The 6,000-nt window shown below is 40.9% G+C and overlaps 1 long non-coding RNA gene across 1 annotated transcript in view; it reads right to left on the bottom strand.

Annotated features, from left to right (window-relative positions):
- LOC112540324 (uncharacterized) overlaps positions 1-5,681 on the bottom strand; it is a 75,519-nt gene extending 69,838 nt beyond the window's left edge. The window contains exon 1 of the long non-coding RNA XR_003084387.1: positions 5,549-5,681. This is a non-coding gene — a long non-coding RNA (uncharacterized LOC112540324). The remainder of the gene's footprint in view (positions 1-5,548) is intronic.
- Between the last annotated feature and the right edge of the window lie 319 nt (positions 5,682-6,000).

Raw genomic sequence — 6,000 nt, forward strand, 5'->3', positions numbered from 1 at the left:
AGAACAACCCTACAATCCTTCCATGACAATCCCTATAAAATTCTCTATTTCAAAGGAATTTCAGAAACAAAGTATCTTCCGTCAAAACCAATGAGACCTCATGGGGGAAAATTGAGGACCTTACTGTGCAGTTGTTGTGTTCGGCTTTCTGTAATGGGTGAGCTGGTGTAAGAGATGTAATTAAATCAAGGTATTAGAGAAGAAAAGCAGGATGGGGAGGGAGAAGGAAGGACAAAAATCTAAACAAAAGCTGGAACTGCTAGAGAAAAGGATACCTGTAGCGGGAAGCCCTAACAGTCATTTAATGCAACTCTTAGAAAGTTTAATTGAGATTCCCATTATTTTCAGCACAGGTCTCACACACATAATTGAGCATCGCATTATTTCAGCACAGAACAAGGGAATACAGGGAGAAGAGAAAAATGGGAGCATGGCTCACTCTTAGCAAGAAGAAGATCAGTGTTTTTCAAACTTGGCAACTTTAAGGTGTGACTTAGATGGACGCTAATTCTGTTCTTCAGCCCACCATAGCAGAGCAGTCACAGCATAATTTCCATAGGTATCCTTAATTTGCTTAAAACTCAGTATGGATTTACTTGTTTGTTTAAAAGGTTTCCAATCCTCCTTAGAGAGGCCACTCTCCTACAGCCCAGAATACACTGCAGAAGTTGTTATTGCTGCTGTTGTCATGGATTTAATCTATATCCTACCTGTCTCTCCTGAGGGCACCATATCAGCTCTATTGATATTTAAGCAACAATAAAATATTTAAAAGCAGAACATGTTAACATCGATTAAACACACAGATGATTCAAATACAAATGGGTTAAAAGTCAACAGGGATGGGGCCAGGTCAATTTCTCCAGAAGGAATTGCCAAAAATGGGGGCTACCACACTGAAGGTTTGGTCTTTTGTACTTGCTGATCTGAATATGCTCATTGGCCGCTGGGACTGTGAAGGATATATGGAAGAAGATCAGTAATAGTGAGTCAATAGTCCAAGTAAAAAGCACTGCATTTCTTTCTTAAATTTCACTTAGTATCAAATTAAGTAGAATTCTGCAGTGTGCATTTCCTTTAATTTCTAAATCTCTGACTGGTCTGCATTTATATTTTTTTACTATGTAGAAAGGGATATTTAGCATGACATAAAGGAAAAATAATCATAGAACAAATCAATCCAGCATTTTCCCTCAAGGCACAAATGAGCATTATCATGTTTTGGACACATTATGTGAAGACCTAGCTCACTTGAGAAGTCCATAATGCTAGAAAGGTGGAAGGAAAGAGAGAGAGGGTGACCAACAGCAAGGTGGATGGACTCAGAGCAGTAATGGTGGAAGACCTGAAGGACAGATCATCCTGGAGAAAATCTATCTCCACTGACACTGACCTGATGGCATACAGTATTATCAATCAACAGTTAACTAAAATAAGTCTCATTTGATTTGAGCTCAGTTCTCAGTTCTTTATGGATACATTCATGTAGTTGTCTTGGGATCAGTATGGAAGAGATTGGCTATTGCCAACTTTCAGACTTTTTTTATTAAAAAATTTCCCAGGATAGCTCATAGTCCTGGCATTTCTTGAAGGTCTCACAGTCCTAACTACCTCTTGCCCTGCTTAGCTTGGCAGTATCAGCCAATCTCATGTCTTAAATGTAAATCTATATATAGACATACTGCGGTCTCAAAACTGGCATGTGATTCATTTATCTATGTATTTATTTATTTGCCTGGTTAAGCCTGTTGGGTGAGCACAGCCTTAGGATAGCTAGATCTATGGCTGCTGCCTTTTTTTTTAATACCACCTATTATTTTATTAAACATTTTAGAAAAAGAGTATAAACTAAAAGAAGTACAAGTCATGTAAAAAGAAGAAAAGCATAAAATGAAAATAGTAAAATACAAATCAATAAACAAAGGATCTAAAAGGTCATGGGGATGAGTTTTCCAATATATCATTCATTATTTACCAATTATAAAATATTTCATTTTAAAAGACTAGGATTCACTACTAAGCTTTAAGCTAAAAATACAGAAGAGGAATTGTGTGGGAGCGAAGTTGGGGTTGCTTGGGAAAAGTAGCTGCAGCCAGGCAGAAACGCTTCTCACCCCATTTCCCTAACTCAGACTTTACTCGCAAGCATCCAAGCCGGTGTTCCAGCTGCCTGTGATCATTGAGCCCCACCCTGGCAGTTTCAAGGACGTTGTGTTGACGTCCAGAGGCAGCCTCACCCCCACCCAGGCTCTCAGCTTAGAAAAGCAAGTGCTAAGACACTGCGGGAGACAGGTGTGTAGGAAGAAGGGTGATCAGCAAACGGCCTACTGGCAGGGAAGCCGCCACCTCTGAAGATTGGCAGCTATTGCTAGCAGGCAAGAGGACTATCATTCAACTGCCAGGCGCACAAGTTATGGGGAGCAGGGTATCCTGGTGGGAGCTTTGCCGGGAGCTCACTAGCAACTAGAAGAGGAACAACTGCGCCAAGACAGCCGCTCATCCCAACTAGAGTAAGAACGTTTGGAAGGAGGCAAAGGTTGTCTGCCAGTTTACAGACTTACAGGCTTTTGCTTGAACTACGTATTAAAGGACTGAGCATTGCAGACGGATTTACAAGACAACATCACCTTGCAAGTCCTAGATGGGTGGGCAGCAATAGTCTGTTGCTGGGGAAGATGGGTGCATAAAATAAGGCATTTTGTATGCATTTGCTAAGCTGTGGTGTGTCCAATCCTTGGAAAACAAGGAACCCTCACAGGAACTATGGTCAACACAGTATAAATAGCTAGAAGCCAGTTTGGTGTAGTGGTAAACGTGCTGGATTAGAAACCAGGGGACCATGAAAGCTAGCTGGGTGACTTTGGGCCAGTCACTATCTCCTGACCCAACCCACTTCACAAGGTTCTGGTTGTGGGGAAAATAGGAGACAGGAGCATTATCTACACCACTGAGTTGTACAAAATCAAGGTGGAATATAAATATAATAATAACCACAACCACTGACTGAAATTATAAACTATCACAAATTGAATACATTCAGCATTGAAAATCTATTCAAATTAGACTATCCCGTGAACTTAAAACATAAACTTTATACAAAGACAAACCAAAATTTGGGTTCAAGTACAAATCAATCTGTTCAGTTATAGTCCAGGAATGGCTTCCAGTTAGAACTGAATTCGATATTAGATTTGCTTTTAAGGTACAAAGTTATTACAGATATCAATCAAAACATACTCCCACAACATGGTTAACCATTCTTCCTCAGAAAGAAATCAGACAGCTTGTCCAGTAAGGCACATATAATATTCTTGCAACAGTTAACATGTACAATGCTAGTCCAGTATCCTTTGAAGGGCTATATGGTTTAGGAACATTTCATTTTAAGAGATTTTATCTTTGTCTTCTTGGGAATTAAATTTTGCAACCTGGACAAGTTATTAACTTTACACCGAACAAACATCTTGCTATTTTCCTCGTCATAAAAGTAGGCATTTAATAACTGGGTGTGGGGGAGAAATCTGGTCTTATTTCTATATTTGCCCTGTACATTCTATACATTGTATATTATCGCATGATCTCTTTTAAGTTGTTTATTTCTGCTTGTATCAACCCAAAGCTATTTTTGCAAACCATCTGCAAGTCCTGCCGCTTTCCTAGAAGTAAATGGGCCCCAAGGGGATCTCTAGCTACTTCCAAATGTTCAGAAGTCTAAAAGAGATCACATAAGTTTGCTGGTTATCAAGCAAAGCAAAGCATGTTCTCTGTGTAGCGAAGAGCAAGTTACTCATGTAAACCTGGAGGTTTCTGTCTGCTGGCTTAATCCCCTCTCTCAAAGTTCTGAACAAAATGCATAATATGATTTTTATAATTTCCTTGTTTCCCAGACAATTTGGCATAGAAAAACACCCTCCAAGATGGACTGTTTGCTCACTAGCCTGGCATGTGTGCCAGGAAACCAGCAGAATGTTTGGCAACTTTGCTGCTGATCCAAACAACGAAAGGAGAGATCCGCCCTCGGCAAAGGACTTCTGACCTCCATTCCTCCAGTGTTTTCAGTAGGGCTAATTTGTTGCTAGATTCATTTTGCTAAGTTTGCAAAAAAAAGGAAGAAAGAAAAAAAGAAAAAAAATACATTTTTATCATACCCTGGGTCATAAATTCATGTCATGTACTCATTTTCTTGTTTTAGGGGAAAGTAGGGGATGGGGCAACAATGTTCAACTCTCTCCCTTGAAACATTGGCAAGGAGCCCCAGAGTATTGGGCTTGCCACCGATGCAGAATATTCTCGAGAGGCTACTTGGAATCCAGACTTAGAACAGAAGTTGTACACGCAAAAGGTCCTGGGTTCAATATTCCTGCCATCTCCATATAGGGCTGAGAATAAGTCCTTCCTTAAATGTCAGAGAGCTATTACTAGCTCTCCCAATTCAAGGTGCTCCTAATCTGGATGGTCAACACTGTAACTGGAAAAGACCTGAAGTCAGCTCCCTGTATGCCTATACTTTAAGGGCATTGTGGGAAATTTAAATGGTAGCTCCCAGGCCAAACCTCCTCATGCTGACTCAGGACATTGCCACTATGGTTCACCCACAAGCTTCAGCAAGATTTCAGAGACTTTGTTGGTAGAGGGACCATGCAAAATACTACCATGAGCATTCTCCAGAGATGTCCATGGTGGGAGTCATTGACTGCAAGATGGTAGGTGCAATGCATGCATATACAAAAGGGGCAGGATTTCAGTTGCAACACCGTGCCCACCACCTTGCAGATGTTGACCCCCCCCACTGCAGATCTGCCTGGCTGCCTCACCACAGATCTCCTGAATTAGTGTCATGCAGAATAATTCCCTGGATTTATTTTTTCCGCTACTCTTATTTAATGGGATGGAAAGATAATTTGCTTGCCAATTTTTTTTTCCAAGGAGAAGAGGATTTAGGTTATCTTCTTATGGTGGAGAGCAGAGTTCTTGCACAAAGGGGTATGTGTGAATAATCTGTCTTTCATTATAAGGACTTCTCTCCAGCCATCCACAATCTCCTCAGCTTCTCACACCTAGTATATCCCAGGGAAGACACCCTGAGGAAATTCCCACTATGGGTTTTTTTTCAGTTGGGGAACAGAGCACCCATGGGAGCTTCAGAGTGAGGGAACGATAGTAACAGAAACCTCCAGTGGTAAAATAAGGTTGAAAACAGCACCAAGAGAAATGTGAAAGTTGGTCTCAACTACTGGGAGAATCACCAGCATGCTTTTTCCCAGATTAGAAGTCTACTACTCTGAAACTTCCCTGTCCCCTGAACTTCCTAATCTAAAAAAGGGTCCTCGGGCTTTCATGATACCTTTCCTTGGAATTCAACCATGAGAAGGTTGCAGAGAGATGATCATGCAATAAAAAACAGGAAAATCCACCACCTCTCTCTCTCTCTGTCTCCTTCACACATACACATGCACATTAATCACCTTACCACTACAGTAAATAGGTACAAGAACATGACTAAGGAGATTTTCCACAGTTTTCCTGAATGTTATTGATTTGTACCTACCCAATAGCATGGTGTACACTTTATAGCAACAGCAAAGGGGCCTGTTGGTTCAACAGTTCATTTGTTCCCAGATATTGCACATCCTTCTTCAAGAGACAGTGTTCAGGATACCCAGCAAGGCCAGATGGATGGATTGCAGGTGACTGACCTGGGTATTTGGCATTTGAGGCTAATAACATTCTTCCCATCCCTCTCCCAGCCTGCCTTTTATGAGCCTCATTACTACCAAAACAAATATTAATTTCAGATTGACTCACTTGATAAGTTGATCAGCATTTTATTGGAGATGCCAAAGTCTTTATGACACCTGTTAGGAGTGGACTATTAATGGTGTGTGAGAAGGAAGAAGTGGATTAATTAGGGGGAGGTTAAAGGTCATTCTGGAAATTGCCCTTCTGCCCCCATTTCTCTAATGGGTGGTTGAGAAATACTGACTGGGTTCATACAAGAAA

Source organism: Python bivittatus, unplaced genomic scaffold (assembly GCF_059951505.1).
Source record: "Python bivittatus isolate LINGU-HERP-01145 unplaced genomic scaffold, Pbiv_v1 ctg000310_np1212, whole genome shotgun sequence".
Lineage (NCBI taxonomy): Eukaryota > Metazoa > Chordata > Lepidosauria > Squamata > Pythonidae > Python > Python bivittatus.